The following is a 21291-nucleotide window of genomic DNA, read 5'->3' on the forward strand; positions in this document are numbered from 1 at the left end:
TTTGTGTATCTTGCCCTTTTCTCATTTGGCCAGAGTGGATGAGACACCATACAGGTGCACTCAATGGACTGGTTCACTGCCACAGGGATGGACCTGAGTTGGCTGTGCAGAGAGCAGGTGCCATCTGCATTGTTTATGCTGATGGCGTCATTGCCTGGTGGTACATGGTGAGGACCACAAGATCAGAGAAGATGTACACCTCCGGCGTAGAACCTGGTGGTGGTGCAGACAAGTTCCCCTATCACTCCCAGAGCTATGCTCTTTGGTCTTATATGAACAGTGGTGGGCTCCACTTTGACATGAGAAACAAAACAGAAACTGATTACAATAAATAACATGATACTTGATGATTATTTATCTTTTCTATATTGGTAAATTTGTTACTACTCTATTCTTTTACTTACAGTAGGGTGAAACCTTGGTTCCGTCCTGAATTCTGGTTGTCCGGTCAGGATTTGGCATTTCCACTTGACAATAATACACTTGGTTGTGCATGGGCCGGTGGCGCTCAATGGTAAGGGACTATGCACAGACTAACAAGTATTTTGGTGAAATAGCATTTGAACAGTTCATAACTCCAGTTCCATTGACATCCCTACTGGGTGGTGCTATGTAGAATTTCTTAAAAATCAGTTTAGTTCCATTTCTAGTGTACGTGAATTGGCAGTGTAAGGTTACAGCGGCTCCAATTCTAGCTCTGATATGTGCAGGCTTATATGCAGTCACAATGATATCCTGCTGACCCAAGTAAAACATTCCATTAGGTTCTGTCACATTTTGATAAGATATTCCCTAAACATTACCATCCATAACAAGCTTTATTGATATTTTCAGACATTACAGTGTCATCAATTTGCTTATTTCTTATGCAAGGGGGAAAACACAGTTAATTAAATGTAATTATCTACCAGTGCATGTCAAAGGTACAAAATAGCATACTATTAAAAAATATTGTTGAAACTTACCTTTACTTAGTCTAGAGAGACAGAGGCAGAAGATAACAAAACACCCACGGTGTCTGTTAACTAATATCATCTGTTGAATGTGTTCCTTTTTCTACCCTTCTTTCTCTTGTGTTTTGGTGGGGTCATGTGGGCTAACTTGTCACAGATGAAGGAAGTTCACAGAGACCACAGTGTTTCAGAAGAAAAAAATGTGTCGATCAAAACAGAGGGACATATAAAAGGAAATATACACTGAACAAAAATATATATATATATAAATATATATATATCGTAACATTGCTATTTGTGTCCTACAACACTTGAGAGAGTTGTGACTGTGAGGGGGACTTTGCATAAAGAAATGTATGTGGAATGACTGAAATGTATGTGGATGTAAATGATTCAGTAAGCATTCATTAGGCATCATAGGTGAATGAGACAAACAGACAATATAGTTACAGTTCTCATGGACATTTGTAATGTTAATAAGATATAGGACACCAATAATGGGTACATGCCTAATAAATCAGCTCCATGAAAAGCTCTCTTTTCTTCACCACACTGTTTCATTCGGATAAAAAGATACCTCACTTGACTCATGCCCTATTCTGACCTCAATTGATTCACCCACACAGACAACCAGACATTCAAGTCAGGGGGACCAAAGGGGTATACTACAAAGCAGGATCAATGAGTTAGCAAGCTAACTTGCCTAAATATTCTGAAATAACTTAGAATTTTTTGAAAGTTAAGCTTGAAATAGGTATGGTCTAATTGACTCATCATCCAAAACACATAAAGTTAAGCTCGAAATAACGATTGATTTTCTGGTTCATTATCAAAGTTAGCTGGCTAACTCATTAATCTTCCTCTCTGATCAACTGCATTATCAATAGTCACTGGAGAGATCATTCACGTGTAGTATCTCTCTTGCACTAGTCCACATGTCACATCCTTCTCTGTTTCACAACATTATTTATTATATTGTGATATCTACTATACTTGCCATGCATGTTGATTTTGGATTGGAAGGGGTATAAATTCAGTTATGGTGACATCTTGCAGAACATCTAATTCTGCTAGATGTTCTTGTCTATGTCTTAGCAGGACTGGTGGAGCACTTGTATTAGCTTGTTGTTGTTTTTTTTAAATGCCTTCCTCACCATCTTAAATAAGCATGCCCCATTCAAGAAATGTTGAACCAGGAACAGATATAGCCCTTGGTTCTCTCCAGACCCTGACTGCCCTTAACCAACACAAAAACATCTGCATTAGCATCGAACAGCTCCGGTGATATGCAACTTTTCAGGGAAGTTAGAACCAATATACACAGGCCGTTAGAAAGCCAAGGCTAGCTTTTTCAAGCAGAAATTTCTCTTCCTGCAACACAAACTCAAAAAGTTCTGGGGCACTGTAAAGTCCATGGAGAATAAGAACACCTCCTCCCAGCTGCCCACTGCACTGAGGATAGGAAAACTCTGTCACCTCCGATAAATCCACTATAATTGAGAATTTCAAAAAGCATTTTTCTACGTCTGGCCATGTTTTCCACCTGGCTACCCTACCACGGTCAACAGCACTGCACCCCCCACAGCTACTCGCCCAAGCCTTCCCCCAGTTCTCCTTCTCCCAAATCCAGTCAGCTGATGTTCGGAAGAGCTGCAAAATCTGGATCCCTACAAATCAGCCGGGCTAGACAATCTGGACCCTTTCTTTCTAAATGATCTGCCGAAATTGTTACAACCCCTATTACTAGCCTGTTCAACCTCTCTTTCGTGTCGTCTGAGATTCCAAAAGATTGGAAAGCAGCTGCTGTCATCCCCCTCTTCAAAGGAGGGGACACTCTTGACCCAAACTGCTACAGACCTATATCTATCCTACCCTGCCTTTCTAAGGTCTTCGAAAGCCAAGTCAACAAACAGATTACCGACCATTTCGAATCCCACCGCACCTTCTCCACTATGCAATCTGGTTTCAGAGCTGGTCATGGGTGTACCTCAGCCACACTCAAGGTGCTAAACGATATCGTAACCGCCATCGATAAGAAACAATACTGTGCTGCCGTATTCATTGACCTGGCCAAGGCTTTCGACTCTGTCAATCACCACATCCTCATCGGCAGACTCAATAGCCTTGGCTTCTCAAATGATTGCCTCGCCTGGTTCACCAACTACTTCTCTGATAGAGTTCAATGTGTCAAATCGGATGGCCTGTTGTCCGGGCCTCTGGTAGTCTCTATGGGGGTGCCACAGGGTTCAATTCTTGGGCCAACTTTTTTCTCTGTATACATCAATGATGTCGCTCTTGCTACTGGTGAGTCTCTGATCCACCTCTACGCAGACAACATCATTCTGTATACTTCTGGCCCTTCTTTGGACACTGTGTTAACTAACCTCCAGATGAGCTTCAATGCCATACAACTCTCCTTCTGTGGCCTCCAACTGCTCTTAAATACAAGTAAAAATGAATGCATGCTCTTCAACCGATCGCTGCCCGCACCTGCCCGCCCGTCCAGCATCACTACTCTGGACGGTTCTTACTTAGAATATGTGGACAACTACAAATACCTAGGTTTCTGGTTAGACTGTAATCTCTCCTTCCAGACTCACATCAAATATCTCCAATCCAAAGTTAAATCTAGAATTCGCTTCCTATTTCGCAACAAAGCATCCTTCACTCATGCTGCCAAACTACCCTCGTAAAACTGACCATCCTACCGATCCTCGACTTCGGCGATGTAATTTACAAAATAGCCTCCAATACCCTACTCAATAAACTGGATGCAGTCGATCACAGTGCCATCCGTTTTGTCACCAAAGCCCCATATACTACCCACCACTGCGACCTGTACACTCTCGTTGGCTGGCCCTCGCTTCATACTCGTCGCCAAACCCACTGGCTCCAGGTCATCTACAAGACCCTGTTAGGTAAAGTCCCCCCTTATCTCAGCTCACTGGTCACCATTGCAGCACCTACCTGTAGCACGCGCTCCAGCAGGTATATCTCTCTGCTCACCCCCAAAGCCAATTCCTCCTTTGGCCGTCTCTCCTTCCAGTTCTCTGCTGCCAATGACTGCAACAAACTACAAAGATCTCTGAAACTGGAAACACTTATCTCCCTCACTAGCTTTAAGCACCAGCTGTCAGAGCAGCTCACAGATCACTGCACCTGTACATAGCCCAGCTATAATTTAGCCCAAACAACTACCTCTTCCCCTACTGTATTTATATTTATTTATTTTGATCCTTTGCACCCCATTATTTCTATTTCTACTTTGCACTTTCTTCCACTACAAATCTACCATCCAGTGTTTTACTTGTTATATTGTATTTACTTTGCCACCATGGCCTTTTTTGCCTTTACCTCCCTTATCTCACCTCATTTGCTCACATTGTATATAGACTTATTTTTCTACTGTATTATTGACTGTATGTTTGTTTTACTCCATGTGTAACTTAGAAAAACTGTATGAAATGTATGCATTCACTACTGTAAGTCGCTCTGGATAAGAGCGTCTGCTAAATGCCTAAAATGTAAAAATGTAAATGTGTTGTTGTATGTGTCGAACTGCTTTGCTTTATCTTGGCCAGGTCGCAATTGTAAATGAGAACTTGTTCTCAACTTGCCTACCTGGTTAAATAAAGGTGAAATAAAAAAAAAATTGCACACGGACACAACAGTTGTAGGCCTGATTACCAACAATGACGAGACAGCCTACAGGGAGGAGGTGAGGGCTCTGGCGGAGTGGTGCCAGAAAATTATTTCTCTCAACATCAACAAAACTAAAGAGCTTATTATGGACTTCGGGAAACAGCAGAGAGAGCACGCCCCTATCCACAATGACGGGACCGCAGGGGAGAAGGGTGAAAAGCTTCATGTTCCTCTGCATACACATCACTGACAATCTGAAACCACCCGCACAGACAATGTGGTGAAGAAGGCGCAAAATCATCTCTTCAACCTCAGCAGGCTGAAGAAATTCAGCTTGGCCCTTAAGACCCTCACAAACTTTTACAGATGCACAATGAGAGCATCCTGTTGGGCTGTATCACTTGCCCTGGTACGGCAACTGCAGCTGCCCGCAACCGCAGGGCTCTCCAGAGGGTGGTGCGGTCTGCCCAAACGCATCACATGGGGTTCAAACTACCTGCCCTCCAGGACACCTGCAGCACCCGATGTCACAGGAAGGCCAAAAAAGATCATCAAGGACATCAACCATCTGAGCCACGGCCTGTTCAACCCGCTACCATCCAGAAGGTGATGTCAGTACAGGTGCATCAAAGCTGCGACCGAGAGACTGAAAAACAGCTTCTATCTGAAGGCCATCAGACTATTAAAGTCATCAAGAGCCTGTTACCACCGGTTACTCAACCCTGCACCTTAAAGGCTGCTGCCCTATTTACATAGACATGGATCGTTGGTTACTTTAATAATGTAACACTAGTCACTTTAATACTTTAGTATGTTTACAGACTGATTTACTAATTTCATATGTATATACTGTATTCTATTCTACTGTATTTTAGTCAAATGCCACTCCGACATTGCTCGCCCCTAATATTTCTTAACTCCATTCTTTACTTTAGATTTGTGAGTATCGTTGTGAATTGTTAGATATTACTGCACTGTTGGAGCTAGGAACAAGTATTTCACTACACCTGCAAAAACATCTGGCTAAATATGTGTATGTGACCAATAAAATTTCATTTGATTTGAGCTCATGTGCATCCTGTTTCCATTGATCATTCTTGAGATGTTTCTACAACTTGATTGGCGTCCACCTGTGGTAGATTCAATTGATTGGGCATGATTTGGAAAGGCACACACCTGTCTATATAAGGTCCCACAGGTGACAGTGCATGTCAGAGAAAACAAATCAAGCCATAAGGTTGAAGGAATTGTCCGTAGAGCTCCGAGACAGGATTGTGTCAAGGCACAGATCTGGGGAAGGGTACCAAAACATTTCTGGAGCATTGAAGTTCCACAAGAACACATTGGCTTCCATCATTCTTAAATGGAAGAAGTTGTAACCACCAATACTCCTCCTATAGCTGCCGCCCAGCCCAAATTGAGCAATCGGGGGAGAAGGGCCTTGGTCAGGGAGGTGACCAAAAACAGGTTTTTAGACATTTTTGCAAATCATAACAAAATAAACTGAAATATAACATTTACATAAGTATTCAGACCCTTTACTCAGTACTAGTTGAAGCACGTTTGGCAGTGATTACAGCTCGAGTCTTCTTGGGTATGACTCTACAGCAGAGGGAGAGAAAATTGGCTAGAGGAGAACATTTTAACAGAACATAGAAATTTGATCTCCATATCGTCATTATGGTATTACTGTAACGATGTGCACTGAGAGAGTGAAGCAAGTTCAGGGAGTGAGTGTTTTAATAAATAAAGCAAACATAAACAAAAACAAGAAACGCGAACAATGCACAGACATGACACTGGAACAGAAAAATAACGCCTGGGGAAGGAGCCAAAGGGAGTGACATAAATGGGGAAGGTAATCAGGGAGGTGATGGAGTCCAGGTGAGTCTGATGACGCGCAGGTGCGCGTAACGATGGGTGACAGGTGGCGCCCATAACGAGCAGCCTAGATGATCTAGAGGCCGGGGGGGAGCACACCTGACAATTACCCTAAGTTCACAGTAAGATAGATAACCCACTACTTGGGTTTTCATGTGAAGTGGCAAAGATACTTCAGAAAAGGCTATCTATTAATGGAGCATCCCTCCTTCATGTACAATATGGAACAACCCCTTATTTACTGCAGGGAAAAGATTACCTGGCAACGACAAAACATCAGTCAGGTGGGGCGGTAATAGCACACCATTTAAAGAGTTGATAGCAGAGTTTGCCCTGAATTATATGGCATTTCTACCCTATTTGCAGCTCAAAACATTAATAAAATATATTTCCTGAAAAGGTATTGATGTGGAATCTAACAGAGAGATGGACCAATAAATTGAGGGGTGCTGCTAATAGGAAAGGGACAGTTTCCCGCCTTATACAAGTAGGTTGGCATCTCCTCCCCAAACAGAAACATCCCTACTCAGTTACGTTGGAAACAGGACTTGGGTGTATCTCTCACCGCAGCAGAGTGGGATGCATTATGGAAAAACTGTGTATGGTATAAAATTATTCAAATGAAGGTCTTGCATCACACCTCGCAGGTTGAAAAACATGGATCAAAGCCTTTCAGATTTGTGTTGGCACGGCTGCGGTGAGGGTTGGTACACTAATGCATCTGTTATGGAAATGTCCAGCCGTCAAAAGATTTTGTACTGAGGTAGATGAGATGTTGTCTGGAATTTTGAATGTATGTATCCCACTTTGTCTTGAATAGCACGGACAATATCCAACCTAGAACCACACAACGTATCATTGCATTGGCCTTCCTATCAGTCAAACGAACAATACTTATGAATTGAAAGAGCGTAAGCCGCAGTTTTTCAGCATGGACATTTGGTTAAGGGAACTCGTGGACTTATTGACTGAAACGAGCTGCATCGGCCCTCCAGGACTATGACAACGGCCTAGAGGGTCTCTGGGAAATTATAAGAACGTTTTGTAAACCATAGAGCATAGCCTAATATTTTAAATGTCTGTATTTGTTTATGAACTGTACCCCCCCAGGCTTGACTTCTGTCGGGTCACACATGATGCCTTGCTGGGTGTCCTGTAGGACCTAGTCTATTTCTGTACTTGTTTTTTAAATATGCCAGAGCAGAGAACCTTGACTTGCATAGGTATGTGATGCAAACTGGATCAGAACATCTACTGCTTTTTCAGTCAGGCAGGATACCGCTTCCTGCTGTAGATGATCAACCCATAACTGTGTGAGTGTTTGCCTCAAAAATAATCTTGCTTCAAACAGTTCACTTTGACATTATGGGGTATTGTGTGTACGCCAGTGACATCTCACTTTAATCCATTTTAAATTCAGGCTGTAACACAAAATGTGGAAAATGTCATGGGGTGTGAATACTTCCTGAAGGTACTATACATACAGCCATGACTACATGGAACTCTATTCCACATCAAGTAACTGATGCAAGCATTAAAATTATATTTAAAAACAGATACAAATACACCTTATGGAACAGTGGGGACTGTGAAGCAACACAAACACAGGCACAGACACATTCATACACACACACGATAACATACGCACTATACACACATGTACACATGGATTTTGAACTGTAGATATGTGGTAGTGGTGGAGTAGGGCCCTGAGGGCACACATTGTGTTGTGAGGTCTGTGAATGTATTGTAATGTTTTTAAAATTATATAAACTGCCTTAATTTTGCTGGACCCCAGGAAGAGTAGCTGCTGCCTTGGGCAGCAGCTAATGGGGATCCATAATAAATACAAATGAGCAACTTGGAATACATTAGCTAATACAGTGCAATTTACTATAAAGGGTAACTTAATTTGCTCACTTTTAGACAACTCTTTGAATATTAATATTAAATGAGACACAGATTATGAACACAACATGCCATTGAATAATGCAAGCATCGGTTTACATTGTATTAGTAACACTTCGCATGATAAATAACACTAACTCAAAACAATACATAGCTTCTGGACAGTTGACAGTGGCACAGCTCTCGGAATTCCAAACAGATGGGTTGCTTTCAGGCTACTTGGCAGAATAAGTAAGAATACACCTATGTAGTTAAGTGAAATATAATCAGGTCCAGGGATGACTTTAGCCCCATTAATACCTGGTGCTAACATGTGTCCTTTGTCCTTATCTTGTCCTCATTCGATTGTGCCCACATTTTTAGACAGGTGTAGACGATTAAAAGACAGATTGTGATCAGATCTTCCTGACCACCTCCGGAGGTAGTCAGGCACGTATTAGTGTAGACGGATCTAGACAGTGAAAACATTTAAATTATCATTATCCTGCCCTCTAAAATCATTGATAAGTGGCACCATCAACTTATGGCATCAATATGTGGCATAACATAAATAGATTAATATTATTTTGAAAAAATGATCTGTAAATAATTTGCATACAGGGAGGGACCAGGATATCCGAACACAATGCGGACACAGTGGACAGATAAGAAACACATTTTAATATCATGTGTAGATGCATGTCTGAAAATGTGGGCAGAATCAGAATGTGGACGAAGGTATTGTTAGCACCAGGTATAAATGGGGCATTTGGGCCTCATGAGTGGCGCAGCGGTCTAAGGCACTGCATCACAGTGCTTGAGGCCGTCACTACAGACCTGGATTCGATCCCAGGCTATGTCACAACCGGCTGTGACCGGGAGACCCATGAGGCGGCACACAATTGTCCCAGTGTCGTCCGGGTTAGGGGAGGGTTTGGCTGGCCGGGATTACTTGTCCCATCGCGCTCTAGCAACTCCTTGTGGCGGGCCAGGTGCCTGCAAGCTGATTTCGGTCGCCAGCTGGACGGTGTTTCCTCCGACATAATGGTGCGGCTGGCTTCCGGGTTAAGCGAGCAGTGTGTCAATAAGCAGTGCAGCTTCGCAGGGTTGTGTTTCGCAGGACGCATGGCTCGTGAGCTTCGCCTCTCCCAAGTCCATAGGGGAGTTGCAGCGATGGAACAAGACTGTAACTACCAATTGGGGAGAAAAAGGGGGGAAAATATATAGAGATTTTTTTATTTGGCCTTTTGTTAGTAGCTTGGTGTTATTGTGTGACCTGGGGTCTCTTTGCCAGGGCATAGACACTGTCTAAAGCGTCCCTCCCTGTGTGCTCATTGGCTGGTCTCTCTCTCCTCTCTGCTACCGCAGCCAATGCTCGTCTGGGTGAAGAGGACATCACATTGCTGTATAATGGCTCTGCTCTAGTCTGCCAGAAGAGAAAGAAGCTATGAACAACTGGTCATGGAGATGTCACTAGAAACATGCTTCGCAACAGCTGTACCTAGATGACCATCATGTTTGGATTTCTTGGTGAAGAGGAGGAAGTGGTGATATCGTCATAGACAGCCTGGGTCTCAACAATAGGAGCTGTGTCTGCAGTAGAGGTTCATCTTACAATATATCCAGCAAACCAAACAAAAGCACACTCTTAGGCTGAATCTCAAATAGCACCCTATTCCTTAGTGCAGGGTTTCCCAAACTCCAAGCTCTCTCTACAAAATCAAAGAGAAAGAATACAGTTTGTAAGCATACCTGTCATGAAAGCTGTGAATATATACAACACAAAATATTACATTTAGAAGTAGACCATTGTGCAAAATGATTTAACCAATATTCAGCTATATTGTGTTGACAAAAACACTAATCACATTCACATATTGGTTTTTACTTGGTTTTCAATTTCAATTAAAAGTACAATCATTACTTAAAACTATGGGTGGCTGCAACAAATCAATTGAGCAAATCAATAAAATAGTACTACTGTACCATAATGTTGTTCTTCATGCTCATTTCATGCTAATTTTCATTTTCATGCTCATGTTCTTGTTTTGGCATTGACATTTTCTTCTTGATAAGGCACACAAATATCAGAAGTAGAACAGCAAAAACTACGGGCAGCGCATCGTACCATTCTGTCGTCCCTGTAGAAGTAAAAAATACAATACAGTGAATTTGTATTGTAGAACTTTGACATTCAATAAAAAGTAACTTGACATGAAATAGCAAGAAACATAAGATGTAGTAGGGGAAATTATGATGATTGTCATTATAGTCAACATTTGAAACTCTTTAAATGAGGTCATGTGCAGATCAAAGATGGAGTTGGTGATCAACAGTACTAGAGGACTTCCTGTCCAACTCATCTTTAGTTCCACGCACACCTCCTACCATCCTTTTTCACTGGAACCCTCTGCCCTCCATTTCCTGTAACCTTTAAGAAAGCAACTTACTTACATTTTCAAAACTACAACAGGTTTCTAGCCAGGGGGAGGACTTTTTCAGGTTCTGTAGTCACCGTGAAACTGATTTTATTTTAAATGGCCCCCGATTACCTTTTCTTTTGACCTTTTTGACTAGAGAATGGAGGAAAATTGCCATTTTCACAGAGACACCGGTATGATGCTGGATATAATGAAAATGAATGAAGGTTAAAAAGTGGTGAAGTTCCCCTTTAACATGTATCTCACACATTTTTCAGTTGCAGTTACTCCTGAGCCGTTCTATATGTATCCTGTTCATCAGGCAAACAGTACGAATGTAAAACCAAATATACACTGCTCAAAAAAATAAAGTGAACACTTAAACAACACAATGTAACTCCAAGTCAATCACACTTCTGTGAAATCAAACTGTCCACTTTGTGCAAGGAGGAGCAGGAGGAGCACTGCCAGAGCCCTGCAAAATGACCTCCAGCAGGCCACAAATGTGCATGTGTCTGCTCAAACGGTCAGAAACAGACTCCATGAGGGTGGTATGAGGGCCCGACGTCCACAGGTGGGGGTTGTGCTTACAGCCCAACACCGTGCAGGACGTTGGGCATTTGCCAGAGAACACCAAGATTGGCAAATTCGCCACTGGCACCCTGTGCTCTTCACAGATGAAAGCAGGTTCACACAGAGCACATGTGACAGATGTGACAGAGTCTGGAGACGCCGTGGAGAACGTTTCTGCTGCCTGCAACATCCTCTAGCATGACCGGTTTGGCGGTGGGTCAGTCATGGTGTGGGGTGGCATTTCTTTGGGGGGCCGCACAGCCCTCCATGTGCTCGCCAGAGGTAGCCTGACTGCCATTAGGTACCGAGATGAGATCCTCAGACCCCTTGTGAGACCATATGCTGGTGCGGTTGGCCCTGGGTTCCTCCTAATGCAAGACCATGCTAGACCTCATGTGGCTGGAGTGTGTCAGCAGTTCCTGCAAGAGGAAGGCATTGATGCTATGGATTGGCCCGCCCATTCCCCAGACCTGAATCCAATTGAGCACATCTGGGACATCATCAAATCAAATCAAATCAAATGTATTTATATAGCCCTTCGTACATCAGCTGAAATCTCAAAGTGCTGTACAGAAACCCAGCCTAAAACCCCAAACAGCAAGCAATGCATGTGAAAGAAGCACGGTGGCTGGGAAAACCTCCCTAGGAAAAACTCCTGAGAAAGGCCAAAAACCTAGGAAGAAACCTAGAGAGGAACCAGGCTATGAGGGGTGGCCAGTCCTCTTCTGGCTGTGCCGGGTGGATATTATAACAGAACATGGTCAAGATGTTAAAATGTTCGTAAATGACCAGCATGGTCAAATAATAATAATCATAGTAATTGTCGAGGGTGCAACAAGCACGTCCGGTGAACAGGTCAGGGTTCCGTAGCCGCAGGCAGAACAGTTGAAACTGGAGCAGCAGCATGGCCAGGTGGACTGGGGACAGCAAGGAGTCATCATGCCAGGTAGTCCTGAGGCATGGTCCTAGGGCTCAGGTCCTCCGAGAGAAAGAAAGAAAGAGAGAAAGAGAGAATTAGAGAGAGCATATTTACATTCACACAGGACACCGGATAAGACAAGAGAATACTCCAGATGTAACAGACTGACCCTAGCCCCCCGACACATAAACTACTGCAGCATAAATACTGGAGGCTGAGACAGGAGGGATCAGAAGACACTGTGGCCCCATCCGATGATACCCCCGGACAGGGCCAAACAGGCAGGATATAACCCCACCCACTTTGCCAAAGCACAGCCCCCACACCACTAGAGGGATATCTACAACCACCAACTTACCGTCCGAAGACAAGGCCGAGTATAGCCCACAAAGATCTCCGCCACGGCACAACCCAAGGGGGGGGCGCCAACCCAGACAGGAAGACCACGTCAGTGGCTCAACCTACTCAAGTGACGCACCCCATGGACGGCATGGAAGAACACCAGTAAGTCAGTGACTCAGCCCCTGTAAAAGGGTTAGAGGCAGAGAATCCCAGTGGGAAGAGGGGAACCGACAAGGCAGAGACAGCAAGGGCGGTTCGTTGCTCCAGCCTTTCCGTTCACCTTCACACTCCTGGGCCAGACTATACTTAATCATAGGACCTACTGAAGAGATAAGTCTTCAGTAAAGACTTAAAGGTTGAGACTGAGTCTGCGTCTCTCACATGGGTAGGCAGACCATTCCATAAAAATTGAGCTCTATAGGAGAAAGCCCTACCTCCAGCCGTTTGCTTAGAAATTCTAGGGACAATTAGGAGGCCTGCGTCTTGTGACCGTAGCGTACGTGTAGGTATGTACGGCAGGACCAAATCGGAAAGATAGGTAGGAGCAAGCCCATGTAATGCTTTGTAGGTTAGCAGTAAAACCTTGAAATCAGCCCTTGCCTTAACAGGAAGCCAGTGTAGGGAGGCTAGCACTGGAGTAATATGATCAAATTTTTTGGTTCTAGTCAGGATTCTAGCAGCCGTATTTAGCACTAACTGAAGTTTGTTTAGTGCTTTATCCGGGTAGCCGGAAAGTAGAGCATTGCAGTAGTCGAGCCTAGAAGTAACAAAAGCATGGATTAATTTTTCTGCGTCATTTTTGGACAGAAAGTTTCTGATTTTTGCAATGTTACGTAGATGGAAAAAAGCTGTCCTTGAAGCAGTCTTGATATGTTCTTCAAAAGAGAGATCAGGGTCCAGAGTAACGCCGAGGTCCTTCACAGTTTTATTTGAGACGACTGTACAACCATCCAGATTAATTGTCAGATTCAACAGAAGATCTCTTTGTTTCTTGGGACCTAGGACAAGCATCTCTGTTTTGTCCGAGTTTAAAAGTAGAAAATTTGCAGCCATCCACTTCCTTATGTCTGAAACACAGGCTTCTAGCGAGGGCAATTTTGGGGCTTCACCATGTTTCATTGAAATGTACAGCTGTGTGTCGTCCGCATAGCAGTGAAATTTAACATTATGTTTTCGAATGACATCCCCAAGAGGTAAAATATATAGTGAAAACAATAGTGGTCCTAGAACGGAACCTTGAGGAACACCGAAATTTACAATTGATTTGTCAGAGGACGAACCATTCACAGAGACAAACTGATATCTTTCCGACAGATAAGATCTAAACCAGGCCAGAACTTGTCCATGTAGACCAATTTGGGTTTCCAATCTCTCCAAAAGAATGTGGTGATCGATGGTATCAAAAGCGGCACTAAGATCTAGGAGCATGAGGACAGATGCAGAGCCTCGGTCTGACGTCATTAAAAGGTCATTTACCACCTTCACAAGTGCAGTCTCAGTGCTATGATGGGGTCTAAAACCAGACTGAAGCGTTTCGTATACATTGTTTGTCTTCAGGAAGGCAGTGAGTTGCTGCGCAACAACTTTTTCTAACATTTTTGAGAGGAATGGAAGATTCGATATAGGCCGATAGTTTTTTATCATTTCTGGGTCAAGATTCGGCTTTTTCAAGAGAGGCTTTATTACTGCCACTTTTAGTGAGCTTGGTACACATCCGGTGGATAGAGAGCCGTTTATTATGTTCAACATAGGAGGGCCAAGCACAGGAAGCAGCTCTTTCAGTAGTTTAGTTGGAATAGGGTCCAGTATGCAGCTTGAGGGTTTGGAGGCCATGATTATTTTCATCATTATGTCAAGAGATATAGTACTAAAACACTTTAGTATCTCCCTTGATCCTAGGTCCTGGCAGAGTTGTGCAGACTCAGGACAATGGAGCCCTGGAGGAATACCCAGATTTAAAGAGGAGTCCGTAATTTGCTTTCTAATGATCATGATCTTTTCCTCAAAGAAGTTCATAAATTTATTACTGCTGAAGTGAAAGCCATCCTCCATTTGCGAATGCTGCTTTTTAGTTAGCTTTGCGACAGTGTCAAAAAGAAATTTCGGATTGTTCTTATTTTCCTCAATTAAGTTGGAAAAATAGGATGATCGTGCAGCAGTGAGGGCTCTTCGATACTGCACGGTACTGTCTTTCCAAGCTAGTCGGAAGACTTCCAGTTTAGTGTGGCGCCATTTCCGTTCCAATTTTCTGGAAGCTTGCTTCAGAGCTCGTGTATTTTCTGTATACCAGGGAGCTAGTTTCTTATGACAGATGTTTTTAATTTTTAGGGGTGCAACTGCATCTAGGGTATTGCGCAAGGTTAAATTGAGTTCCTCGGTTAGGTGGTTAACTGATTCTTGTCCTCTGGCGTCCTTGGGTAGGCAGAGGGAGTCTGGAAGGGCATCAAGGAATCTTTGGGTTGTCTGAGAATTTATAGCACGACTTTTAATCTTCCTTGGTTGGGGTCTGAGCAGATTATTTGTTGCAATTGTAAACGCAATAAAATGGTGGTCCGATAATCCAGGATTATGAGGAAAAACATTAAGATCCACAACATTTATTCCATGGGACAAAACTAGGTCCAGAGTATGACTGTGGCAGTGAGTAGGTCCAGAGACATGTTGGACAAAACCCACTGAGTCGATGATGGCTCCGAAAGCCTTTTGGAGTGGGTCTGTGGACTTTTCCATGTGAATGTTAAAGTCACCAAAAATTTGAATATTATCTGCTATGACTACAAGATCCGATAGGAATTCAGGGAACTCAGTAAGGAACACTGCATATGGCCCAGGAGGCCTGTAAACAGTAGCTATAAAAAGTGATTGAGTAGGCTGCATAGATTTCATGACTAGAAGCTCAAAAGACGAAAACGTCATTGTTTTTTTTTTGTAAATTGAAATTTGCTATCGTAAATGTTAGCAACACCTCCGCCTTTGCCGGATGCACGGGGGGTATGGTCACTAGTGTAACCAGGGGGTGAGGCCTCATTTAACACAGTAAATTCATCAGGCTTAAGCCATGTTTCAGTCAGGCCAATCACATCAAGATTATGATCAGTGATTAGTTCATTGACTATAACTGCCTTGGAAGTGAGGGATCTAACATTAAGTAACCCAATTTTGAGATGTGAAGTATCACAATCTCTTTCAATAATGGCAGGAATGGAGGAGGTCTTTATACTAGTAAGATTACTGAAGCGAACACCGCCATTTTTAATTTTGCCCAACCTAGATCGAGGCACAGACACGGTCTCAATGGGGAAAGCTGAGCTGACTACGCTAACTGTGCTAGTGGCAGACTCCACTAAGCTGGCAGGCTGGCTAACAGCCTGTTGCCTGGCCTGCACCCTATTTCATTGTGGAGCTAGAGGAGTTAGAGCCCTGTCTATGTTCGTAGATAAGATGAGAGCACCCCTCCAGCTAGGATGGAGTCCGTCACTCCTCAGCAGGCCAGGCTTGGTCCTGTTTGTGGGTGAATCCCAGAAAGAGGGCCAGTTATCTACAAATTCTATCTTTTGGGAGGGGCAGAAAACAGTTTTCATCCAGCGATTGAGTTGTGAGACTCTGCTGTAGAGCTCATCACTCCCCCTAACTGGGAGGGGGCCAGAGACAATTAATCGATGCCGACACATCTTTCTAGCTGATTTACATGCTGAAGCTATGTTGCGCTTGGTGACCTCTGACTGTTTCATCCTAACATCGTTGGTGCCGACGTGGATAACAATATCTCTATACTCTCTACACTCGCCAGTTTTAGCTTTAGCCAGCACCGTCTTTAGATTAGCCTTAACGTCGGTAGCCCTGCCCCCTGGTAAACAGTGTATGATCGCTGGATGATTAGTTTTAAGTCTAATACTGCGGGTAATGGAGTCGCCAATGACTAGGGTTTTCAATTTGTCAGAGCTAATGGTGGGAGCCGTCGGCGTCTCAGACCCCACAACGGGAGGAGCAGAGACCAGAGAAGTCTCGGCCTCCGACTCCGACTCGCTTAACGGGGAGAACCGGTTGAAAGTTTCTGTCGGCTGAATAAGCGACACCGGTTGAGCATTCCTACAGCGTTTCCCTCCAGACGCCATGAGAAAGATGTCCGGCTGCGGGGACCGTGCGAGGGGGTTTATACTAACGTTACTATCTGTACTTGCTGGTGGCACAGACGCTGTTTCATCCTTTCCTACACTGAAATGACCCTTGCCTAACGATTGCGTCTGAAGCTGGGCTTGCAGCACAGCTATCCTTGCCGTAAGGCGATCGTTCTCCTGTATATTATGAGTACAACGACTGCAATTAGAAGGCATCATGTTAATGTTACTTAGCTTCGGCTGTTTGAAGTCCTGACGAACCATGTCCAGATAAAACCTCCGGGGTAGGAAAGTTGAATGAAAAAAAAGTTGAGTGAGGGAAAAAGTAAAAAAACATCATGTCTCGCTCCATCCACCAACGCCACGTTGCACCACAGACTATGCTTTAGTCCAGGTCTGGGAGGAGATCCCTCAGGAGACCATCCGCCACCTCATCAGGAGCATGCCCAGGCGTTGTAGGGAGGTCATACAGGCACGTGGAGGCCACACACACTACTGAGCCTCATTTTGACTTGTTTTAAGGACATTACATCAAAGTTGGATCAGCCTGTAGTGTGGTTTTCCACTTTAATTTTGAGTGTGACTCCAAATCCAGACCTCCATGGGTTGATAAATTGGATTTCCATTGATTATTTTTGTGTGATTTTGTTGTCAGCACATTCAACTATGTAAAGAAAAAAGTATTTAATAAGATTATTTCATTCATTCAGATCTAGGATGTGTTATTTTAGTGTTCCCTTTATTTTTTTGAGTAGTGTATGTCAGTAAAAACACCTTAAAACTTCCAATTATAGCTGCATTAAAATATCACTTTTACGCTTGCTTTTAAGGACAAACCTCAAATATTGCCACCCCTCCCACCTTAGCGCAAGTGTGCTGATGTTAGACAGTTAAATTGCCAAACCTGGTATTAGGGCTGGAAAATGCCAGTGCGATATTTTAAACTAATGTGTGATTACACTTGCGCCTACTTAGCACCAGCTGAAAATAGAGCCCAGTGACTCATTATGCGCTAGGTCTATGACAGACTTGTGGGTATCATCAGTAGTATATTTTCCGCATTCACATGCTAGTCGGAACTAGGAATCTCTGAAAATTCAGACTTGCTAATTGGTTGTATATAGTTATACACGTGCCGCGTTCAACCAGTTAAAACAAATTGGACATTTCTGAGTTTCCTAGTTCCGACTAGCACATGAATGTGGCATAAAAATGGTGGTGAGACAGTGGTTTGGTCAGACACCAAGTCTTACTCTCAAGAAGATTGAGACATTGCCCATTATGACCTGACATCATGGCATGCAGATGTAGTAATGTACTAATAGTGTAATATGCCTGTGTGTAGCTGGTGTAGAGGAGTCAGGCGCAGGACAGCAGATATGAGTAATAAACATAATTTACTCAAAGAATCAATAATACAACGCAATAATCTAGCCCACAATAACAGACTGTATTACATACAAACAATCACTCACAAACAAACATGGGGGAACAGAGATTTAAATAATGAACACGTATTTGGGGGAATCCAGGTGTGTAAGACAAGGACAAAACAAATGGAAAATGAAAAGTGGATTGGCGATGGCTAGAAGGCCAGTGACGTCGACCGCCGAACGCCGCCCGAACAAGGAGAGGGACCGACTTCGGAGGAAGTCGTGACAAATAGGGGTTTTTCAATACAGCACCAGTGTGTTGCCAGTGATTATGTTCATGTAAGCTCTAGTGTTATTCTTTGAGATCTGTGTTTCCATAGCTAGGGCTGACATTGGGGACGTGAAGAGCAGAATCAACAACCTCTGCATCAGAAAGACAGCTTGATTTGTGAGAAGGTGTTAAGCGTGGAAGGTGTTAACCCATGTTCACAGTTAGCCAAATGCCAGCTGCATAGTACCAGTTGCCTGACCTTGGCCCCAAGTCAGAGCAGGTCCACTGAGGCCATGGTCGGGTGAGACACTGGAGCCGGGCCATGGAGGTGAAAACACCAAAGTCTGAGTCTTTTGGGTAAAACACTGGGGTAAGTCCTATGTGTAAATTCAACATATGAATATAATATTAGTATAATAATAACAGTATATTATTCTTATATAATAATATATCAATAGTAATGTACTATTGTCTGCCTACTTGATCATACGGTCCGTTGGACCGTACCTGAGCTGCAGGGATGTGGAGAGTCACGCTGATATTGTGGCTGCTACTGCCTTCCCGCTGCCACCACATCTGTGGCCTGGGACTTCCATCTGCAGTACAGCTGAGAGTCAGGGAGGATCCAACAGCCATGCACAGGGAGTCCTGTGTCGCAGCCCCATAGTGGTTCCTCACAGTCACAGTGCTGGGCCCATCTACAATGGAAAGACATAGACTACAATATTACTGTACATTCAGTGTGATGCTACTTCTAGCATGATATCAGTACTGCACATAAATCTCAATTTAGATTGTTGCTACTGGAGACTCCGATTGTGGGAGTGAGTCACATATTCTGTGGTATAGACTCACATCCATTTGTGTATCTTGCCCTTTTCTCATTTGGCCAGAGTGGATGAGACACCATACAGGTGCACTCAATGGACTGGTTCACTGCCACAGGGATGGACCTGAGTTGGCTGTGCAGAGAGCAGGTGCCATCTGCATTGTTTATGCTGATGGCGTCATTGCCTGGTGGTACATGGTGAGGACCACAAGATCAGAGAAGATGTACACCTCCGGCGTAGAACCTGGTGGTGGTGCAGACAAGTTCCCCTATCACTCCCAGAGCTATGCTCTTTGGTCTTATATGAACAGTGGTGGGCTCCACTTTGACATGAGAAACAAAACAGAAACTGATTACAATAAATAACATGATACTTGATGATTATTTATCTTTTCTATATTGGTAAATTTGTTACTACTCTATTCTTTTACTTACAGTAGGGTGAAACCTTGGTTCCGTCCTTGAATTCTGGTTGTCCGGTCAGGATTTGGCATTTCCACTTGACAATAATACACTTGGTTGTGCATGGGCCGGTGGCGCTCAATGGTAAGGGACTATGCACAGACTAACAAGTATTTTGGTGAAATAGCATTTGAACAGTTCATAACTCCAGTTCCATTGACATCCCTACTGGGTGGTGCTATGTAGAATTTCTTAAAAATCAGTTTAGTTCCATTTCTAGTGTACGTGAATTGGCAGTGTAAGGTTACAGCGGCTCCAATTCTAGCTCTGATATGTGCAGGCTTATATGCAGTCACAATGATATCCTGCTGACCCAAGTAAAACATTCCATTAGGTTCTGTCACATTTTGATAAGATATTCCCTAAACATTACCATCCATAACAAGCTTTATTGATATTTTCAGACATTACAGTGTCATCAATTTGCTTATTTCTTATGCAAGGGGGAAAACACAGTTAATTAAATGTAATTATCTACCAGTGCATGTCAAAGGTACAAAATAGCATACTATTAAAAAAATATTGTTGAAACTTACCTTTACTTAGTCTAGAGAGACAGAGGCAGAAGATAACAAAACACCCACGGTGTCTGTTAACTAATATCATCTGTTGAATGTGTTCCTTTTTCTACCCTTCTTTCTCTTTGTGTTTTGGTGGGGTCATGTGGGCTAACTTGTCAACAGATGAAGGAAGTTCACAGAGACCACAGTGTTTCAGAAGAAAAAATGTGTCGATCAAAACAGAGGGACATATAAAAGGAAATATACACTGAACAAAAATATATATATATATAAATATATATATATCGTAACATTGCTATTTGTTGTCCTACAACACTTGAGAGAGTTGTGACTGTGAGGGGGACTTTGCATAAAGAAATGTATGTGGAATGACTGAAATGTATGTGGATGTTAAATGATTCAGTAAGCATTCATTAGGCATCATAGGTGAATGAGACAAACAGACAATATAGTTACAGTTCTCATGGACATTTGTAATGTTAATAAGATATAGGACACCAATAATGGGTACATGCCTAATAAATCAGCTCCATGAAAAAGCTCTCTTTTCTTCACCACACTGTTTCATTCGGATAAAAAGATACCTCACTTGACTCATGCCCTATTCTGACCTCAATTGATTCCACCCACACAGACAACCAGACATTCAAGTCAGGGGGACCAAAGGGGTATACTACAAAGCAGGATCAATGAGTTAGCAAGCTAACTTGCCTAAATATTCTGAAATAACTTAGAATTTTTTTGAAAGTTAAGCTTGAAATAGGTATGGTCTAATTGACTCATCATCCAAAAACACATAAAGTTAAGCTCGAAATAACGATTGATTTTCTGGTTCATTATCAAAGTTAGCTGGCTAACTCATTAATCTTCCTCTCTGATCAACTGCATTATCAATAGTCACTGGAGAGATCATTCACGTGTAGTATCTCTCTTGCACTAAGTCCACATGTCACATCCTTCTCTGTTTCACAACATTATTTATTAATATTGTGATATCTACTATACTTGCCATGCATGTTGATTTTGGATTGGAAGGGGTATAAATTCAGTTATGGTGACATCTTGCAGAACATCTAATTCTGCTAGATGTTCTTGTCTAT

General features: G+C 43.0%; 1 long non-coding RNA gene across 1 annotated transcript; it reads right to left on the bottom strand.

Annotated features, from left to right (window-relative positions):
* Window positions 1-19005: 19005 nt before the first annotated feature.
* LOC115148227 (uncharacterized) lies at window positions 19006-19884 on the bottom strand. Its single transcript, XR_003866603.1, has 3 exons — window positions 19644-19884; window positions 19235-19531; window positions 19006-19077 (listed from the first exon to the last, which is right to left on the bottom strand). It is a non-coding gene; the product is annotated as an uncharacterized LOC115148227 (long non-coding RNA).
* Window positions 19885-21291: the final 1407 nt, after the last annotated feature.

Source organism: Salmo trutta, chromosome 15, assembly GCF_901001165.1.
Source record: "Salmo trutta chromosome 15, fSalTru1.1, whole genome shotgun sequence".
NCBI classification, from domain to species: domain Eukaryota; kingdom Metazoa; phylum Chordata; class Actinopteri; order Salmoniformes; family Salmonidae; genus Salmo; species Salmo trutta.